General features: G+C 35.9%; 1 long non-coding RNA gene across 1 annotated transcript; it reads left to right on the top strand.

Annotated features, from left to right (window-relative positions):
* The first annotated feature begins 8,014 nt into the window (after positions 1-8,014).
* On the top strand, positions 8,015-9,523 carry LOC115927294. Its single transcript, XR_004065550.1, has 2 exons — positions 8,015-8,063; positions 8,960-9,523. It is a non-coding gene; the product is annotated as an uncharacterized LOC115927294 (long non-coding RNA).
* The last annotated feature ends 14,332 nt before the right edge of the window (positions 9,524-23,855 follow it).

The following is a 23,855-nucleotide window of genomic DNA, read 5'->3' on the forward strand; positions in this document are numbered from 1 at the left end:
TAATCAAATAACTTGAAATTTAGCACACATATGTATAGGCATATGGAGAAAACACAGTAAGGTTTTCAACCTTGACCTTGACTGATGACGTCATCTAGGCACCATTTTGTGAAATTTTCTGAAAATAAACTCTTGATCATATCTTCATAACCAAAGGTTATTTCTCATTCATATTTATCATGATCAAGGTCAATATCAGTCCAGTCAATTTCAGGTCAAAAAACGCGCGCGTGCGCGTACGTCCGCGCGTCAATACGCGCGCAAAAATTTTAAATGCTCAAAATCGTCTCAAATTTTTCTTTGCATACGTTTTAGGTCATTTTATGCATTTTATAAAAAATCGCGCGTACGAGCATGCGCGCGCGTTTTCGCGCGTAACACCATTACAAAACATAGAATCGCCATTTTTTTTTCTTTCATGATATTTCTCATATTTTTTCGAGGAATTTGATACCATGTTTATCTCTTTATGACCATTAATAACAAGATGAGCGTCAATTTAAGATAAATGTCGGCGCGCGCGAGCTCTTTTAATACATAGCATATATTGGCAAAAACATGCCTATTCAAATTCCATTATAACTCTTTGGGATGGAACTGGACCCCCAATTTTTTTCATATTTAGATAGAGTATGAGGCGGAGATATGATACCATGTCTCATTTGGCCATTAAATGTATTGTGACATCATCATAATGGCCTTGAAACTCAAAATACGAATTTGCATATTATGACGTCAGCATATTTATGGAAAAATGATTGTATTTTTGTAAATATTGATCGATTTTCTTTTAAATTTCGATATGTTGTAGCTAAGATAATTCTCTACAAGCTAAATATTCATCATTTTTCATTTTGATGACGTCATCAGAGTGAAAATTTCGATTAAAGGCCTCATGTCAGAAATTTCATAATTTGCGTGTTATGACTATAGAAGGTGAATTTCGTTCACGTAATGAATCTACATGATATTGTTTTTTAAGATTTTTTAAGCAGTATCTCGCTTATTTTTGCTCTATTTTGTCTCAAATGTTAGTTGACCAGCCCACCTATACTTGTTCCAAACAAGTATTATGTCTAGTTATTAAATATTTTTCTTATTTCTAACCACTTTTTTGTTAGCAAGATAACTTGAAAATGGCTCAATCAAATGCCTTGAAATTTGGCACACATATGTAAAGGCATATGTACAAAGCACAATAACGTTTTCAACATTGTCCTTCACTGATGACGTCATCTAGGCGCCATTTTGTAAAATTTTACGAAAATCAACTCATGATCATATCTTCATAACCAAAAGGTATTTCTCATTCATATTTATAATGATTGAGGTCAATATCCGTCCGGTCAATTTCAGGTCAAATAACGCGCGCGTGCGCGTACGTCCGCGCGTCAATGCGCGCGCAAAATTTTAAAATGCTCAAAATCGTCTCAAAATCATTTTGCATACGTTTTAGGCCATTCTAAGCATTTTTTTAAAAATCGCGCACACGCGCATGCGCGCGCGTTTTCGCGCGTAAAACTATTAGACACCATAGAATCGACATTTTTTTTCTTTCATAATATTCCACATATTCTTACAAACGAATTGATACCATGTTTGTCTCTTTATGACTATAAATAATTGAATAATCGACCGTTTAACATAAATTTCAATGCGCGCGAGCTCTTGTAATACATAGCATATATGGGCAAAAACATGCCTATGCAAAATCCATTATAGCTCTTTAGGATGCAAGGTGACCCCAATTTTTTTTCATATTTTGAGCGAGTATAAATCAGAGATATGATTTCATGTCTCATTTGACCCTCAATTAACTCATGACGTCATCATAATGGCCTCCGAACTCAAAATTTCAATTTGCCTATTATGACGTCAGCATTTTTTGGGAAAATTGATTGTATCTTTCTAAAAATTGATTAATTTTCTTCAAAATTTTGATATGTTCTAGCTGAGACAATTCTCTACAAATCCAATTGTCACAATTTTTCATTTTGACAAAGGCATCATGGCGTATTTTTGCGATTAAAGGAGGCATGCCAATTTTTTCACATTTTGCGTGTATTCTCTATGGGACATGACTTTTTCTCAAAACTTGATTCTACATTCCCGTCTTTCGCGAGCAATATCTACGTCGTGTTAGCTTCATTTACGCTGAACTCCGAATATGTTGTAGCTGAGACAAAAAGCTATTTCAAATGTACCCTTTATTTTGTCTCAATTTTTTGTTGGATCAGCCCACCTATACTTGTTCCAAACAAGTATTACAAATCTAGTTTATCAGGTGGGCTGTATCTAATACAGACCACCTTATATTTTTGTTAAAATCGCCTTTATTTATTCTTTATTATTTATTTTTCTTAATTCTACCCACTTTTTTGTTAACAAGATAAGTTGAAAATGGCTCAATCAAATGCCTTGAAATTTGGCACACATATGTATAGGCATATCAACAAAACAAAGAAATGTTTTTAACCTTGACCTTGACTGATGACGTCATCTAGGCGCCATTTTGTGAAATTTTCTGAAAATTTACTTATGATCATATTTTCATAACGGTAAATCATTTCCCATTCATATTTTCCATGATTAAGGTCAATATCCGTCCGGTCAATTTCATGTCAAAAAACGCGCGCATGCGCGTATTTCCGTGCGTCAATGCGCGCGCAAATTGTTTAAATGCTCAAAATCGTCTCAATTTTTTTTTGCATACGTTTTAGATTATTTTAAGCATTTCATAAAAAAATCGCGCACACGCGCATGCGCGCGCATGCGCGCGCGTAACACCATTACACAACATAGAATCGTAATTTTTTTTCTTTCATGATGTTTTTCATGTTTTTTCGAACAATTTAATACCATGTTTATGTCTTTATGACCATTAATAATAAGATGAGCGTCCATTCAAGATAAATGTCCGTGCGCGCGAGCTCTTTTAATACATAGCATATATGGGCAAAATCAGGCCTATACAAAATCCATTATAGCTCTGTAGAATGCAACTGGACACCAATATTTTTTTCATATTTTGATAGAGTATGAGTCGGAGATATGATTTCATGTCTCATTTGGCCATTACAAATTTTATGACGTCATCATAATGGCCTTGGAACTCAAAATACGAATTTGCATATTATGACGTCAGCATATTTATGGAAAATTGATTGTATATCTGTAATTATTGATCGATTTTCTCTCAAATTTCGATATGTTGTAGCTTAGATAAATTTCTACAAGCTGAATGTACATCATTTATCATTTTGATGACGTCATCATAGTGAAAATTTCGATTAAAGGCCCAATGTCAGAAATTTCATAATTGGGTGTTATGCCTATAGAAGGTGAAGTCATGAATCTACATGATATTGTTTTTTTAAGAATTTTTAAGCAGTATCTCGCTTATTTTTGCTCTATTTTGTCTCAAATTTTAGTTGACCAGCCCACCTATACTTGTTCCAAACAAGTATAACATGTCTATTTATTTATTTATTTTTCTTAATTCTTGCCACTTTTTTGTTAGCAAGATAACTTGAAATTGCCTGAATCAAATAACTTAAAATTTGGCACTCATATGTATAGGCATATAGAGAAATTACCATAAAGTTTTTAACCTTGACCTTGACTGATGACGTCATCTAGGCGCCATTTTGTGAAATTTTCTGAAAATCATCTCATGATCATATCTTCATAACCAAAAGGTGTTTTTCATTCATATTTATCATGATTAAGGTCAATATCAGTCCGGTTAATTTCAGGTCAAAAAACGCGCGCGTGCGCGTACGTCCGCGCGTCAGTGCGCGCGCAAATTTTGTTAATGCTCAAATTCGTCTAAAAAAATTTTTTGCATACGTTTCAGGTCATATTAAGCATTTTATAAAAAATCGCGCGTACGAGCATGCGCGCGCGTTTTCGCGCGTAACATCATTACAAAACATAGAATCGCCATTTTTTTTTCTTTCATGATATTTCTTATATTTTTTCAAGGAATTTGATACCATGTTTATCTCTTTATGACCATTATTAACAAGATGAGCGTAAATTCAAGATAAATGTCAGTGCGCACGAGCTCTTGTAATACATAACATACATGGGCAAAAAAAATGCCTATACACAATCCATTATAGCTCTTTGGGATGCACCTGGACCCCAATTCTGTTTTAATATTTGAAAAGAGTATGAGTCAGAAATATGATTTCATGTCTCATTTGGCCATTAAGTGTATCGTGACATCATCTTAATGGCCTTGGAACTCAAAATACGAATTTGCATATTATGACGTCAGCATATTTATGGATAATTGATTGTATCTCTGTATATATTGATTGATTTTCTTCAAAATGTCAATATGTTGTAGCTAAGATAATTCTCTACAAGTTCAATGATAACCCTTTTTCATTTTGATGACGTCATCAGAGTGAAAATTTTGATTAAAGGCCTCATGTCAGAAATTTCATAATTTGCGTGTTATGACTATAGAAGGTGAATTTCGTTCACGTAATGAATCTACATGATAGTGTTTTTAAAGAATTTTCAAGCAGTATCTCGCTTAATTTTGCTCTATTTTGTTTTCAAATTTAAGTTGACCAGCCCACCTATACTTGTTCTAAACAAGTATTATGTCTAGTTTATTATTATTATTAAATATTTTTCTTATTTCTAACCACTTTTTTGTTAGCAAGATAACTTGAAAATGGCTCAATCAAATGCCTTGAAATTTGGCACACATATGTAAAGGCATATGTACAAAGCACAATAACGTTTTCAACATTGTCCTTCACTGATGACGTCATCTAGGCGCCATTTTGTAAAATTTTACGAAAATCAACTCATGATCATATCTTCATAACCAAAATGTATTTCTCATTCATATTTATAATGATCGAGGTCAATATCCGTCCGGTCAATTTCAGGTCAAATAACGCGCGCGTGCAAGTACGTCCGCGCGTCAATGCGCGCGCAAAATTTTAAAATGCTCAAAATCGTCTCAAATTAATTTTGCATACGTTTCAGGCCATTATAAGCATTTTCAAAAATTGCGCGAGAGCACTTATGCGCGCGCGTTTTCGCGCGTACTGGTATTTTCCAACATAGAATCGCCAAACTTTCTCTGTCATCATATTTGGCACATTATTTCAAGCATTTTGATACCTTGTTCATCTTTTTCTGACCATTAATAACGGATTGAGCGTCCGTTTAAGATAATTTCCGTGCGTGCGAGCTCTTGTAATACATAGCATACATGGGCAAAAACATGCCTTTACAAAATCCATTGTCGCGCTTTAGGATGGAAGGTGACCCCAATTTTTTTTCATATTTTAATAGAGTATGATTCGGAGATATTGTTTCATGTCTCATTTGACCCTCAATTAACTCATGACGTCATCATAATGGCCTCCGAACTCAAAATTTCAATTTGCATATTATGACGTCATCATATTTTTGGAAAATTGATTGTATCTCTGTAAATATCTGTCAATTTTCTTCCAAATTTTGATATGTTCTAGCTGAGACAATTTTCTACAAATCAGTAGCCATTATTTTACATTTTGACAAAGGCATCATGGCGTATATTTGCGATTAAAGGAGGCATGTCAATTTTGCACATTTTGCATTTATTCTCTATGGGACATGATTTTTTCTCAAAAATATGGATTCTACATTCCCGTCATTCGCGAGCAATATCTCTGTCGTTTTAGCTTCGTTTACGCTGAACTTCGAGTATGTTGTAGCTGAGACAATAAGATATCTCAAATGTGCCCTTTATTTTGTCTCAAATTTTAGTTCGACCAGCCCACCTATACTTGTTCCAAACAAGTATTACAAATCTAGTTTATTTTTCTTAATTCTACCCACTTTTTTGTTAACAAGATATCTTGAAAATGGCTCAATCAAATGCCTTGAAATTTGGCACACATATGTATAGGCATATGAACAAAACACAGTAATGTTTTAAACCTTGACCTTGACTGATGACGTCATCTAGGCGCTATTTTGTGAAATTTTCTGAAAATCAACTCATGATCATATCTTCATAATCAAAAGTCATTTTTCATTCATATTCATCATGATGAAGGTCAATATCTGTCCGGTCAATTTCATGTAAAAAAACACGCGCATGCGCGTACGTCCGCGCGTCAGTGCGCGCGCCAAAAAATGAAATGCTCAAAATCGTCTCAAATTTATTTTGCAGACGTTTCAGGTCATTTTAAGCATTTTATAAAAAATCGCGCACACACGCATGCGCGCGCGTTTTCGCGCGTAACACCATTACACAACATAGAATCGCCATTTTTTTTTCTTTCATGATATTTCTCATATTTTTTCGAGGAATTTATGACCATGTTTATCTCTTTATGAACATTAATAACAAGATGAGCGTCAATTCAAGATAAATGTCCGTGCGCGCGAGCTCTTTAATTACATAGCATATATGGGCAAAACATGCCTATACAAAATCCATTATAGCTCTTTGGAATACACCGTGACCATCAATGTTTTTTCATATTTAGATAGAGTATGAGTCGGAAATATGATTCCATGTCTCATTTGGCCATTAAGTGTATCGTGACATCATCATAATGGCCTTGGAACTCAAAATACGAATTTGCATATAATGACGTCAGCATATTTATGTAACATTGATTGTATCTCTGTACATATTGATCGATTTTCTTCCAAATTTCGATATGATGTAGCTGAGACAATTCTCTACAAGCTCAGTCTACACAATTTTTCATTTTGATGCTTCATCCTAGTAAAAATTACGATTAAAGGGCACATATCAGAAATTTCTTACGTTGCGTGTTATGCCTAAGGAAGGTGAATTTCGTTTACATCATTACATCAATGACATTGTTTTTATCAGTATCTCGCTTATTTTTGCTCTATTTTGTCTCAAATTTTAGTTGACCAGCCCACCTATACTTGTTCCGAACAAGTATTATGTCTAGTCAGGTGGGCTGTATCTAATACAGACCACCTTATAATTTTGTTAAAATTGCCTTTATTATTTATTTATTTATTTTTCTTATTTCGACCCACTTTTTTGTTAGCAAGATTAGTTGAAAATGGCTCGATCAAATGATTTGATATTTAGCACACATATGTATAGCCATATGGACAAAAAAAAGTAAGGTTTTCAACCTTGACCTTGACTGATGACGTCATCTAGGCGCCATTTTGTGAAATTTTCTGAAAATTTACTTATGATCATATTTTCATAACGGTAAGTTATTTCTCATTCATATTTATCATGATCAAGGTCAATATCAGTCCGGTCAATTTCAGGTCAAAAAACGCGCGCGTGCGCGTACGTCCGCGCGTCAATGCGCGCGCAAAATTTTTAAATGCTCAAAATCGTCTCAAATTTATTTTGCATACGTTTTAGGTCATTTTAAGCATTTTATAAAAAATCGCGCGTACGAGCATGCGCGCGCGTTTTCGCGCGTAACACCATTAAAAAACATAGAATCGCCATTTTTTTTCTTTCATGATATTTCTCTTGGTTTTTCAAGGAATTTGATTCCATGTTTATCTCTTTATGACCATTATTAACAAGATGAGCGTAAATTCAAGATAAATGTCAGTGCGCGCGAGGTCTTTTAATACATAGCATATATGGGCAAAAACATGCCTATACAAAATCCGTTATAGCTCTTTGGAATGCACCGGGATCCTCAATTTTTTTTCATATTAAGATAGAGTATGAGTCGGAAATATGATTCCATGTCTCATTTGGCCATTAAGTGTATCGTGACATCATCACAATGGCCTTGGAACTCAAAATACGAATTTGCATATTATGACGTCAGCATATTTATGTAAAATTGATTGTATCTCTGTAAATATTGATCAATTTTCTTCAAAATTTCGATATGATATACGTGCCTTCACGGTTGTTTCATCGCAAAGCATGCCGGGACATAATTCTAGTCCATTTTCACCTTCGCCGTGATCAGCTGTCCTGTTGCAAACAACGGGATTCGTATCGAATCAACATCATAATCTTGTACATAGTCCGCTATTCTGCAGTGATTTTCTTCCAATCCAGTATCATTTGTACGGTAAGAAAACCAAAGTTTGTGGTTATTCATTTTTATGACTAATAAAGCTGATAATACGATGTAATGAGAGTGGGCCGAGATCCAACTTTAGTAAATGTAGGCCTAGATCTAGTCCCGTATGTTCAAATGTGTGTGCATTTTAAGTAGACTGATTGTCTTTTAAGCTGCTTAAGTACACTCGTCTCGTGTTTTAGGTAGAAATGTACAGTAATATGAGATTTATGTCTCATGAAATATGAATAGACTTTCTAGATCCTATAATTGATAATGGAATAGGGTCTACTAGAATGGTCGACAGTTAGGCCTAGAAAGTGATTGCAATTAGAAATTATAAATGTAAGAAAGTAAAAGAGGCCATGAAAACGATAGATTTTTTCGATCTGGATCTGAATATAATAGTCTGATATCAATGAGCTCTACTTGAGGATCTACATGACGGGGGCGTACGGAGGATTTTTTCGAGGGGGGGGGGGGGGGCCGGGGGGTAAAATTTGAAAATCACGCAGTCAATTTCACAACGACTCGGCCAGTCGGTGAATAAGCCGGGGGTGGTAAGAGCACCTTTTTTTTCCCTTCTTTTTTTCCCCGAAAGTATGAAATTTGGGAGACCGATATTTTGTTCAGTTGGTGGGGTAAGGTCACCTTTTTTGGGTCACCCTTTAGCACAAAAAATGTTTAATTTATTTTTGTTATTAAAAAAGTGAGGGGGGGGGGGTTTCCTCAAAAACACACACACACATAGTCTAAACAAAATTGGAGGAGGGGGGGGGGGTTCAACCCCCGAAACTCCCTCCCCCCTGCATACACGTCTGCTACATGATCTAGTGTTGAAGAAGTGATGAGGGTTCTTTGGTCACAAACTTAAATTTGATTTTCTTTTCCCTTTTATTTATCAGTTGCAGCATCATCAAACACTATGACCCATGAATCAGAAGATAACGTAGATGCTACGAGAGAGCTCATTTCACAATGGACAACAGAAGTGTTACGTGACTTTCTACAAGGAGGGGACTCAAGCTTGGAAATCGAGTACTGGTAGTCATTATTTTATGGGTGTTCTCTGCCTTGACTCTGGGGGTACTGTTCAGCCATCCGAGGTAGAGATAAACTGGACGATGGATGGAGAGGGGGCGGGGGGGGGGGGGGGGGAGAAAGGCATGCAGACTGCAGAGCTGGTCGTCTACTATGTATAGAGACATTTGTGTGTACCTAGTAGATAAGGACCCTCCATCACTAGAGGGAAGAATGAGAGACTACAAAGAGGGAAAGGCATTTAGTTATTTTGCCAGTTTCTGGTTAGGGAGATATTTGTTTCATCTCGTGGGAGAAAGCTGTCTGTAATTCAAAATCATTTGATACTTGAATAAATTTAGTTCATTTTCTAGACTGTTTCATGTCAAACCGTTGATTCTACTTTCTTGTGAGTATAGTCAGAGAGATAGAGAAGTAACACGAGTAAAGAATGAAAAAGAAGCTAATATTTGAACGAGGAGGAGAAAATGGAGATTACGTTGTTGCCCATAGAGTTGGAATAATTGTTCTTACCACTTTATATTAAATGATTGTGACCATTTGGTTTATTGTTTGTACATAAAGGTCATATGTTATAAGAACTGTATTGATCAATCTAAAGAGTCTTATAGATTGATTAATACAGTTTTGAGATGATGATGATCGTGATGATGAACGAGAAGGAGAAGAGGAGGAACATATCAAGAGTTAATGGAGAAAAGATTTATAGAGGGGTTATCATTACAGAGAGAGAGAGAGAAAGAGAGATAGACTAACATGAGGAAGGGAGAGCAAGAATGGAGGCTATGACATAGGGGAAGAGATAGAAATCAAAATTATATTTATACTAACATTTACTAAATTAGAATAGTAAATTAGAAGATAAAGCTAGAGGAAAGAATGCAAACTAAAATTAAGCAAAGACCATCACAATATCGTTTACATTATAATATAAATTAAGTAAAGGCACATGGAAACGTGTACATTTGTAAAATTTAATCTCTTGTTCTCTTAGATCTTCCTCTTCTCACCTAATTCTTGCTCTCCCTCTCTATCTCTCCCTCCCCTCTCTGTCTCTTTCTCTCTCCTCTCTCCTTATTATCACTCTTTCTCTTTCATTAAGCGTCGACATCTCTCTCGATGCCTCTCTCTGTTTCTATGATTTTTCTCTCGTTAAATATTTAAAACATCAGGTCTGTCTGACCTTCCTCTCTTGAATAAATCATGAATAACTTCAACTCGGCGTCCTACATACAGTAATGATTGCTTAGTACTCATCTACAACCTTCTCTGTGTTGTTTTATTTTATTGATAAAATAAATATAACCATGAGATGAATACAAGTTAGATCAATATCAACAGGTTTAATGCAATGCATATAAGTTGACATCTTATGAAAAAGTAGTACCACCCCCGCCCCCCCCCCCTCCAGGAACGGGAACGGAGGTACCGCATGCGTGTTCCCAAAATCTCTGGCTCGTAACAAAGAAAAAGATCTGCCCGTATTGACTTTACACACTGGACTTTTGCTGAGAAGGGGGGGGGGGTACCACCTTTAATGCAAACACATTTAAAGGGATCGGGTAACTTACTCTCAGATTCTGAAACAAAATCCTGGATTTAGCTCATGCTGCAATGATAAATTTAGGTCAGTCAGGAACTCAATGACTTTTACAATCCGATCGCCTGTCTGATTATCAAGATATTTACGATTGGAAATCGAAACCAAATTTTGTGTTTGCCAAACGGTTTTCATAACACTACAGTTTATTGGGGAAAACGAGTATGGTAAAAGGGGTCAAACAAAGATTTTTACTTTTTAGAGGCACTTCTTGATCATTTTGAAGCACAATTTTGTTAGGGCTTCAGTATTAATACACCATATCACAGACACTGGTAGCACGTAGGGCCATACGTCCATCTCGGTTTAAACATTGTTATACATTGTTAAACAATGCATTTTACAATACCTTTACAACATACACCATACACCATTTGCTGTCACATGGTTTGGAAATCACATTACAGATAATAATTCTACAACTGTGAGGTTTCACCTGTCGTCATTTGATACCAGAAGGAACACTTTTTTAGGGGCTAAATCTAATTTTTTCACAAGGCAAAATAACTATATGCCTTCCCCTCTTTGTAGTCTCTCATTATTTTTCCCTCTAGTGATGGAGGGTCCTTATCCAGTAGGTACATACAAACATAGTAGGCCAGTTCTGCATGCCTACCCCCACCCCCCCCCAATCCATCCATTGTCCAGTTCCTCACAGTGTCTACCTCGGATGGCTGAACAGCTACCGCATCAAGGCAGAGAACACCCATAAAATAATGACTACCGGTACTCGATTTCCAAGCTTGAGTCCCCTCCTTGTAGAAAGTCACGTAACACTTCTGTTGTCCATTGTGAAATGAGCTCTTTCGTAACATCTACATGTTACATGTTACATGTTAGGTGCTTGCCGCTGTTTCCAGCCAGTCTTACTTGGGGATGGAGATCCATGAAAAACTTAGCTGGAAACATCACATCAAGGCAGTCGCAGCCAAAGCCAACAGAACACTTGGATTCATTCGAAGAAACCTCAGCCTATGCTCATCTGCCATCAAGAAACAGGCATACACAACACTAGTCAGATCACAACTAGAATATGGGGCAGCTATATGGGATCCATATCGGCAAAACCTGATAGATAGCCTTGAGAAAGTTCAGAGGAGGGGGATACGCTTCATCACAGGGAATCACAGCCGAGAAGACAGCCTCACGGCTATGCGATTGAACATCGGACTCCCAACTCTACAAGAGCGACGACTGGAATCACGTCTAGCCATGATGTACAAGATCCTCCACCACCAGATAGCCATCCCTCTTCCAGATTACATCTCACAGAAAGACAGAGCTACAAGGTGTCAACATCACCTTCGTTTCACCAGACTTGGTACATCCTCCGATTCTTACAAATACAGCTTCTTTCCTCGCACCATGAAAGACTGGGATGAGCTTCCTACAAATATCATTGAACTGCCCACATTGAAGCAGTTCAAGGAAGCCATCAGCTGCGAATAGTCACAGCATCATTTTTTATGATTTTTATGATTTTTATCATTTTACTTGCACCATAAACATGTATATATTTTGGCACAAATTTACACAAGCCGTCCACCGTCGGCAAAAGATAACCCTTGTCTAGATGCTGAACAGGCTTTGACAAGTAGTAGAATAGAAGTAGAATAGAAGTAGAAGTACATGCACGTTATCTTCTGTTTCATCGGCCGTGTTCGATGATGCTGCAACTGATAAATATAAGGGAAAAGACAATCTTATTAAGTTCGTGACCACAAGAATGATTGTAACAAAAGAATCCTTATCACTTCTTCAACACGTAGATGCTCAAGTTGAGCTCATCGATATCAGAATTTATATCCAGATCCAGATCGACAAATCTATCATTTTCATGGCCTCTTTTACTTTTTTACACTTAATTGCAATCACTATCTAAATGTCAGCCATTCTAGTAGACCCTATTCCATTATCAATTATAGGATCTAGAAAGTCTATTAATATTTCATGAGACATAAATCTCATATTACTGTACATTTCTACCTAAAACACGAGACGAGTGTACTTAAGCAGCTTAAAAGACAATCAGTCTACTTAAAATGCACACACATTTGAACATACGGGACTAGATCTAGGCTTATACATTTACTAAAGTTGGATCTCGGCCCACTCTCATTACGTCGTATTATCAGCTTTATTAGTCATAAAAATGAATAACCACAAACTTTGGTTTTCTTACCGTACAAATGATACTGGATTGGAAGAAAATCACTGCAGAATAGCGGACTATGTACAAGATTATGATGTTGATTCGATACGAATCCCGTTGTTTGCAACAGGACAGCTGATCACGGCGAAGGTGAAAATGGACTAGAATTATGTCCCGGCATGCTTTGCGATGAAACAACCGTGAAGGCACGTATTCTCTACAAGCACAGTAATAACTATTTTTCATTTTGATGACGTCATCATAGTGAAAATTTTGATTAAAGGCCTCATGTCAAAAACTTCATAATTTGCGTGTTATGCCTATAGAAGGTGAATTTAGTTCACGTTATGAATCTAAATGATATTGTCTTTTAAGAATTTGTAAGCAGTATGTCGCTTATTTTTGCTCTATTTTGTCTCAAATGTTAGTTGACCAGCCCACCTATACTTGTTCCAAACAAGTATTATATGTCTAGTCAGGTGGGCTGTATCTAATACAGACCACCTTATATTTTTGTTAAAATCGCCTTTATTTATTATTTATTTTTCTTATTTCGACCCACTTTTTGTTAGCAAGATATCTTTGAAATTATTCAATCAAATGCTTTGAAATTTGGCACACATATGTATAGGCATATGGACAAAACACAGTAAGGTTTTCAACCTTGACCTTGACTGATGACGTCATCTAGGCGCCATTTTGTGAAATTTTCTGAAAATAAACTCATGATCATATCTTCATAACCAAAAGGTATTTCTCATTCATATTTATTACGATCAAGGTCAATATCAGTCCAGTCAATTTCAGGTCAAAAAACGCGCGCGTGCGCGTACGTCCGCGCGTCAGTGCGCGCGCAAAATTTTTAAATGCTCAAAATCGTCTCAAATTTTTTTTGCATACGTTTCAGGTCATTTTAAGCATTTTATAAAAAATCGCGCATACGAGCATGCGCGCGCGTTTTCGCGCGTAACACCATTACAAAACATAGAATCGCCATTTTTTTTTCTTTCATGATATTTCTCATATTTTTTCAAGGAATTTGATACCATGTTTATCTCTTTATGACCATTATGAACAAGATGAGCGTAAATTCAAGATAAATGTCAGTGCGCGCGAGCTCTTTTAATACATAGCATATATTGTCAAAAACATGCCTATACAAAATCCGTTATAGCTCTTTGGAATGCACCGGGATCCTCAATTATTTTTCATATTTAGATAGAGTATGAGTCGGAAATATGATTTCATGTCTCATTTGGCCATTAAGTGTATCGTGACATCATCACAATGGCCTTGGAACTCAAAATACGAATTTGCATATTATGACGTCAGCATATTTATGTAAAATTCATTGTATCTCTGTAAATATTGATCAATTTTCTTCAAAATTTCGATATGTTGTAGCTAAGACAATTCTCTACAAGCGCAGTTATAACCATTTTTCATTTTGATGACGTCATCATAGTGAAAATTTTGATTAAAGGCCTCATGTCAAAAACTTCATAATTTGCGTGTTATGCCTATAGAAGGTGAATTTAGTTCACGTTATGAATCTACATGATATTGTTTTTTAAGAATTTGTAAGCAGTATGTCGCTTATTTTTGCTCTATTTTGTCTCAAGTTTTAGTTGACCAGCCCACCTATACTTGTTCCAAACAAGTATTATATGTCTAGTTATTAAATATTTTTCTTATTTCTAACCACTTTTTTGTTAGCAAGATAACTTGAAAATGGCTCAATCAAATGCCTTGCAATTTGGCACACATATGTATAGGCATATGTACAAAGCACAATAACGTTTTCAACATTGACCTTCACTGATGACGTCATCTAGGCGCCATTTTGTAAAAATCAACTCATGATCATATCTTCATAACCAAAAGCTATTTCTCATTCATATTTATCATGATCGAGGTCAATATCCGTCCGGTCAAATTCAGGTCAAATAACGCGCGCGTGCAAGTACGTCCGCGCGTCAATGCGCGCGCAAAATTTTAAAATGCTCAAAATCGTCTCAAATTAATTTTGCATACGTTTCAGGCCATTTTAAGCATTTTCAAAAATTGCGCGAGAGCACTTATGCGCGCGCGTTTTCGCACGTACTGGTATTTTCCAACATAGAATCGCCAAACTATCTCTGTCATCATATTTCGCACATTATTTCAAGCATTTTGATACCTTGTTCATCTTTTTCTGACCATTAATAACGGAATGAGCGTCCGTTTAAGATAATTTCCGTGCGTGCGAGCTCTTGTAATACATAGCATACATGGGCAAAAACATGCCTTTACAAAATCCATTGTCGCGCTTTAGGATGCAAGGTGAACCCAATTTTGTTTCCATATTTTGATAGAGTATGGATTAAAAATATGAGTTCATGTCTCATTCGACCCTCTATTAACTCATGACGTCATCATAATGGCCTCCCTACTCAAAATTTCAATTTGCATATTATGACGTCAGCATATTTCTGGAAAATTGACTGTATCTCTGTAAATATTGATCGATTTTCTTCCAAATTTTGATATGATCTAGCTGAGACGATTCTCTACAGATGTAATTAACACGAATTTTCATTTTGACGTAAGCATCATGGCGTATTTTTGCGATTAATGCAGGCATGTCAATTTTTTACATTTTGCGTGTATTCTCTATGGGACATGACTTTTTCTGAAAACTGGATTCTACATTCCCGTTTTTTACGAGCAATATCTCCGTCGTTTTAGCTTGGTTTTCGCTGAGCATCGAGTATGTTGTAGCTGAGACAATAAGCTATCACAAATGTGCCATTTAATTCTCGATCAGATGCCGGGATCATGCTCATATTTCACTTGCAAAGTGGGATTTGAGAATTTCATTTTCCGTTTACGTGTAATCGCTATGGGAAATGTTTTGGTATGTCGGTAACGCACTTGACTCTGGACCTCGAGATCCCTGGTTCGAGTCCGGGAGTCTCCAACAATTTTTTTTCTTCTTTTTTTTTTCTCTTTTGACTTTTCAATGATCATAAAATTGAAAACAGACCACCTAATTCGTCCCCATGACGAATTAAATTTCTAATTATTTATTTATTATCAGGTGGGCTGTATCTAATACAGACCACCTTATATTTTTGTTAAAATCGCCTTTATTTATTCTTTATTATTTATCAGGTGGGCTGTATCTAATACAGACCACCTTATATTTTTGTTAAAATCGCCTTTATTTATTTCTTTATTATTTATTTTTCTTAATTCTTACCACTTTTTTGTTAGCAAGATAACTTAGAAATGGCTGAATTAAATGAAATGAAATTTGACACACATATGTATAGGCATATGGACAAAGCAATGTAAGGTTTTCAACCTTGACCTTGACTGATGACGTCATCTAGGCGCCATTTTGTGAAATTTTCTGAAAATCAACTCATGATCATATCTTCATAACCAAAAGGTATTTCTCATTCATATTTATTATGATCAAGGTCAATATCAGTCCAGTCAATTTTAGGTCAAAAAACGCACGCGTGCGCGTACGTCCGCGCGTCAGTGCGCGCGCAAAAAATTTAAATGCTCAAAATCGTCTCAAATTTATTTTGCATACGTTTCAGGTCATTTTAAGCATTTTATAAAAAATCGCGCGTACGAGCATGCACGCGCGTTTTCGCGCGTAACACCATTACAAAACATAGAATCGCCATTTTTTTTTCTTTCATGATATTTCTCATATTTTTTCAAGGAATTTGATACCATGTTTATCTCTTTATGACCATTATTAACAAGATGAGCGTAAATTCAAGATAAATGTCAGTGCGCGCGAGCTCTTTTAATACATAGCGTATATGGGCAAAAACATGCCTATACAAAATCCATGGAAATCCTATGGAAAATTGATTGTATCTCTGTAAATATTGATCGATTTTCTTCCAAATTTCGATATGTTGTAGCAAAGACAATTCTCTACAAGCTCAGTCATCATCATTTTTCATTTTGATCACGTCATCATAGTGAAATTTACGATTAAAGGCACATATCAGAAATTTCTTAAGTTGCGTGTTATGCCTATGGAAGGTGAATTTCGTTCACATCATTAATCTACATGACATTGTTTTTTAGCAGTATCTCGCTTATCAGGTGGGCTGTATAACGTACAGACCACCTTATAATTTCGTTAGAATTGCCTTTATTAGGTGGTCTGTCGTTTTCGACAGATCACCTATTGTTTTCGTCAGAATTTTCTTTCTTTATTTATTTATTAGGTGGTCTGTCTTCGACAGACTACCTATTGTTTTCGTCAGAATTTTCTTTCTTTATTTCTTTATTTTTATTTCTTCCACTTTTTTGTGTGCACGATAACTCAAAATTGAACCGTCCAATTTCTTTCAATTTTGGCACAGTCATAGGTCATTGCCATAAGACGTGACAGGAACCTTTTCAAGGTCATCAAGTCTTCATGACGTCATCCAGGCGCCATTTTGTGTTTTTTTTGGAAAATTTCAAATGATCATAACTTCATAACTGAAAGTCATTTCTCATTCATATTTACCATGATCAAGGTCAATATCAGTCCGGTCAATTTCAGGTCAAAAAACGTGCGCGTGCACGTACGTCCGCGCGTCAGTGCGCGCGCAAATTTCAAAATGCTCCAAATTGCCTCAAATTCATTTTGGATACGTTTCAGGCCATTTTAAGCATTTCATAAAAATCACGCAAAACACGCATTTTTGCGCGTTTTCGTTCGTAGCGGCCAAACGAAGAATAATTTTCAGTACGTCTTTTTGACGAGGGTATTCCTTATCTTTTTCCGAACAATTTGATACCATGTTTAGCTTTCCATGACCATTATTGACGGAATTAGCGTCCGTTTAAAATACATGTCCGTACGCGCGTGATCTTGTAATACATAGCATATATGGGCAAAAACATGCCTATACAAAATCCATTATAGCTCTTTAGGAAGTCCACAAAACCCCAAATTTTTTCTCATATTTGGATAGAATATGAGTTGGAGATGTGATTTTAGGTCTCATTTGGCCATTATATATATCGTGACATCATCATAATGGCCTTGGAACTCAAAAAACGAATTTGCATTTGATGACGTCATCATATATATGGAAAATTGATTGTATCTCTGTCAATTTTAAATAATTTACTTCTAAACTTAGATATGTTGTAGCTGAGACAATTCTCTACAAGATCAGTGTCCATTGTTTTTCATTTTGATGACGTCATCATGGTGAAAATTTCAATTAAAGGCGACATGTCAGAATTTTCTTCACTTGCGTGTATTGTCTATGGAAGGTGAATTTCGTTCACATCGTGAATCTACATGGCATTAATCTTTGAGCACTATCTCGCTTATTCGTGCTTTATTTTATCCCAACTTTTGGTATGTTATAGCCGAGACCATGGGCTACAAAACCGGTGTACTTTGTTTTTTGATCAGATGTTGGGATCATGTCGGAATTTTCAATTGAAAGTTGAAATTGCACATTTTCTAGAACTTTGAAGGATTTTCTTTATTATTATTAGGTGGTCTGTCTTCGACAGACTACCTATTGTTTTCGTCAGAATTTTCTTTCTTTATTTCTTTATTAGGTGGTCTGTCAACGACAGATCACCTATTGTTTTCGTCAGAATTTTCTTTCTTTATTAGGTGGTCTGTCAACGACAGATCACCTATTGTTTTCGTCAGAATTTTCTTTCTTTATTTATTTATTTATTTATTAGGTGGTCTGTCAACGACAGATCACCTATTGTTTTCGTCAGAATTTTCTTTCTTTATTTATTTATTAGGTGGTCTGTCAACGACAGATCACCTATTGTTTTCGTCAGAATTTTCTTTCTTTATTTATTTATTTATTTATTTATTATTATTAGGTGGTCTGTCGTTCGACAGATCACCTATTGTTTTCGTCAGAATTTTCTTTCTTTATTTATTTATTTATTTATTATTATTATTATTATTATTTATTTTTATTTCTCCCCGTTTTTTGTTCATCGGTTAACTCAAGATCGGTTGTGTTAATTTCTTTCAATTTTGACACAGTCATAGGTCATTGTCATGAGACGTGACAGTAACCTTTTCAAGGTCATCAGGTCATCATGACGTCATCCAGGCGCCATTTTGTGAAATCACGTTATCCATCATATCTTCATGATGCATAAGCAAAGGTCATTCATATTCATATCACATATACTTCAGGTCAAGGGTCAACAAGTTATGTCATCAAAGGTCACAAAAAGGTCATGACGCGCACGTACGCGCGCGTCAAAATTTAAAAATGCTCAAAATCACTTAACTATTAAAGGAGAGTACGAATCAGGTCATTTTAAGCATTTCAAAATTTTCCGTCCGTAAGTGTCCCCGCGCGCGTTGCGCGCGCTCACGACGCGCGGAAAAGGTCAAATTCATTTTTTTTTACATGATTTAGATTCCTCTTACCGTAAATGACAATTGACATTAATTTCAGTCACCCTTGACCTTTCATAAGGCCGTGAGCGCGCGTCAAAGTTCAAAATCCGCGCGTGCTGCTATGGGAAATATAATGCAAATTTGATCAAAAACATGACATTTTAAGAATCATAATAGCTCTTCAGATAATCAATTGATCCCAACTTTTATATCATGGTTGGAAAAAGCATGAGTTGGAGATATGATTTCATGTGTAATTTGACCCTCAATTAACTCATGACGTCATCATAATGGCCTCCGAACTCAAAATTTTAATTTGCATATTATGACGTCAGCAGATTTTTGGAAAATTGATTGTATCTCTGTAAATATTGATCAATTTTCTTTCAAATTTTGATATGTTCTACCTGAGAATATTCTCTACAAAAGCAGTTACCACGATATTTCATTTTGACAATGGTATCATGGCGTATTTTTGCGATTAAAAGAGGCATGTCAATTTTTCACATTTTGCGTGTATTCTCTATGGGACATGACTTTTTCTCAAAACTGGATTCTACATTCTCGTCTTTCGCGAGCCATATCTCCGTCGTTTTATCTTTGTTTACGCTGAGCTTTGAGTGTGTTGTAGCTGAGACAATAAGCTATCACACGTGTGCCCTTTATTTCTCGATCAGATGCCGGGATCATGCTCATATCTCACATACAAAGTGGGATTTGATAATTCCATTTTCCGTTTACGTGTAATCTCTATGGGAAATGTTTTGGTATATCGGTAACGCACTTGACTTCCGACCTCGAGGTCCCTGGTTCGAGTCCGGGCGTCTCCAACAATTTTTTTTCTTCACTTTTTTTTCTTTTTGACCTTTCACTCTACCATCTCCTTTGAATATTAAAACACGTACAATTGCAAATAATGCAATAAACAACCATATTTACTTTATTATTACCCTATTATCACTAGATCCATTACTTTTGGCGTGTAATCCTTATGGGAGATGACTTTTTCTCAAATCTGGATTCTACATTCTTGTCTTTTGCGAGCAATATCGCTGTTATTTCTGCTTGGTTTTTGTTGATTTTTGAGTATGTTGTAGCTGAGACTATACGCTATCTAAATGTTCTCTAATTTTGTTCAGTCTGATGTCATCGTGGTCTGTTGATGATAATCATCAACATCATCATGATCATCATCATCATCATCATCGTCATCCCCATTACTATCAAGATCATCATCATCATGATCATCATGATGATCATCATTGTTTACATGTCTATATAACTTCTCCCTTTCTCAATATAGTAAATATTATAATCTCTCATAAGACTTGAAGACAGACCACCTAATTCGTCCCCATGACGAATTAAATTTCTAGTTATTCTTTATTTTTATTTATTTCTTCACACTTTTTTGTTCACAGGATAACTCAAGATCGGTTCAATCAATTTCCTTCAATTTTGGCACAGTCATAGGCCATTGTCATGAGACGTGACAGTAACATTTTCAAGTTCATCAAATTTTCATGACGTCATCCAGGCGCCATTTTGTGTTTATTTTGGTACTTTTTACTCATGATCATATCTTCATAACGGAAAAGCATTTCTCATTCATATTTATCACGATTAAGGTCAATATCCGTCCGGTCAATTTCAGGTCAAAAAACGCGCGCGCATGCGTACGTCCGCGCGTCAGCTCGCGCGCAAAATTTTAAAATGCTCAAAATCCTATCAAATTAATTTTGCATACGTTTTAGGCCATTTTAAGCATTTTGCAAAAAAACGCGCACACGTGCATGCGCGCGCGTTTTCGCGCGTACTGATATTTTCCAACATAGAATCGCCAATTTTTCTCTGTCATCATATTTGGCACATTTTTTCAAGCATTTTGATACCTTGTTTACCTTTTTCTGACCATTAATAACGGAATGAGCGTCCGTTTAAGATAATTTCCGTGCGTGCGAGCTCTTGTAATACATAGCATACATGGGCAAAAACATGCCTATACAAAATCCATTGTAGCGCTTTAGGATGGAAGTTGAACCCAATTTTTTTCTCCATATTTTGATAGAGTATGAATTGGAAATATGATTTCATGTCTCATTTGACCCTCAATTAACTCATGACGTCATCATAATGGCCTCCCAACTCAAAATTTCAATTTGCATATTATGACGTCAGCAGATTTCTTGAAAATAGACTGTATCAACTGTAAATATTGATCAATTTTCTTCCAAATTTTGATATGATCTAGCTGAGACAATTCTCTACAAATGTAGTTGTCACGATATTTCATTTTGACAATGGCATCATGGCGTATTTTTGCGATTAAAGGAGGCATGTCAATTTTTCACATTTTGCGTGTATTCTCTATGGGACATGACTTTTTCTCAAAACTGGATTCTACATCCTGTCTTTTGCGAGCAATATCTCCGTCGTTTTAGCTTTGTTTACGCTGAACTTTGAGTATGTTGTAGCTAAGACAATAAGCTATCACAAGTGTGCCCTTTATTTTTCGATCAGATGCCGGGATCATGCTCATATTTCAATTACAAAGTGGGATTTGTGCATTCCATTTTCCGTTTACGCGTAATCTCTATGGGAAATGTTTTGGTATATCGGTAACGCACTTGACTTCCGACCTCGAGGTCCCTGGTTCGAGTCCGGGCGTCACCAACAATTTTTTTTCTTCACTTTTTTTTCTTTTTGACCATTCACTGTACCATCTCCTTTGAATATTAAAACACGTACAATCGCAAATAATGTAATAAACAACCATATTTACTTTATTATTACCCTATTATCACTAGATCCATTACTTTTTGCGTGTAATCCTTATGGGAGATGACTTTTTCTCAAATCAGAATTCTACATTCTTGTTTTTTGCGAGCAATATCGCCGTTATTTCGGCTTGATTTTTGTTGATTTTTGAGTATGTTGTAGCTGAGACTATATACTATCTAAATGTTCTCTCATTTTTTTCAGTCTGATGTCATCGTGGTCTGTTGATGATAATCATCAACATCATCATGATCATCATCATCATCGTCATCGTCATCACCATTACTATCAAGATCATCATCATCATCATCATCATCATGATCATCATTGTTTACATGTCTATATAACTTCTCCCTTTCTCAATATAGTAAATATTATAATCTATCATAAGACTTGAAGACAGACCACCTAATTCGTCCCCATGACGAATTAAATGTCTAGTTATTATTATTATTTATTTTTATTTCTCCCCGTTTTTTGTTCATCGGTTAACTCAAGATCGGTTGTGTTAATTTCTTTCAATTTTAAAACAGTCATAGGTCATTGTCATGAGACGTGACAGTAACCTTTTCAAGGTCATCAGGTCATCGTGACGTCATCCAGGCGCCATTTTGTTAAATCACGTTATCCATCATATCTTCATGATGCATGAGCAACGGTCATTCATATTCATATCACATATACTTCAGGTCAAGGGTCAACAAGTCATGTCATCAAAGGTCACATAAAGGTCATGACCCGCACGTACGCGCGCGTCAAAATTTTAAAATGCTCAAAATCACTTAACTATTAAAGGAGAGTACGAATCAGGTCATTTTAAGCATTTCAAAATTTTCCGTCCGTACGTGTCACCGCGCGCGTTGCGCGCGCTCATAACGCGCGGAAAAGGTCAAATTCAATTTTGTTACATGATTTAGATTCCTCTTACCGTAAATGACAATTTACATTAATTTCAGTCACTCTTGACCTTTCATAAGGCCGTGAGTGCGCGTCAAAGTTCAAATCTGCGCGTGCTGCTATGGGCAATATAATGCAAATTTGATCAAAAACATCCCATTTTAAAAATCGAAATAGCTCTTCAGATAGTCAATTGACCCCAACTTTTATATCATGGTTAGAAAAAGCATGAGTTGGAGATATGATTTCATGTGTCATTTGACCCTCAATTAACTCATGACGTCATCATAATGGCCTCCGAACTCATAATTTTAATTTGCATATTATGACGTCAGCAGATTTTTGGAAAATTGATTGTATCTCTGTAAATATTGATCAATTTTCTTTCGAATTGGGATATGTTCTACCTGAGAATATTCTCTACAAATACAGTCACCACAAAATTTCATTTTGACAAAGGTATCATGGCGTTTTTTTTGCGATTAAAGGAGGCATGTCATTTTTTCACATTTTGCGTGTATTCTCTATGGGACATGACTTTTTCTCAAAACTGGATTCTACATTCTCGTCTTTCGCGAGCAATATCTCCGTCGTTTTATCTTTGTTTACGCTGAGCTTTGAGTATGTTGTAGCTGAGAAAATAAGCTATCACAAGTGTGCCCTTTATTTTTCGATCAGATGCCGGGATCATGCTCATATTTCACTTACAAAGTGGGATTTGATAATTCCATTTTCCGTTTACGTGTAATCTCTATGGGAAATGTTTTGGTATATCGGTAACGCACTTGACTTCAGACCTCAAGGTCCCTGGTTCGAGTCCGGGCGTCTCCAACAATTTTTTTTTCACTTTTTTTCTTTTTGACCTTTCACTCTACCATCTCCTTTGAATATTAAAACACGTACAATCGCAAATAATGTAATAAACAACCATATTTA

Source organism: Strongylocentrotus purpuratus, unplaced genomic scaffold (assembly GCF_000002235.5).
Source record: "Strongylocentrotus purpuratus isolate Spur 01 unplaced genomic scaffold, Spur_5.0 spur5_scaffold_20, whole genome shotgun sequence".
Taxonomy (NCBI): Eukaryota; Metazoa; Echinodermata; class Echinoidea; order Camarodonta; family Strongylocentrotidae; genus Strongylocentrotus; species Strongylocentrotus purpuratus.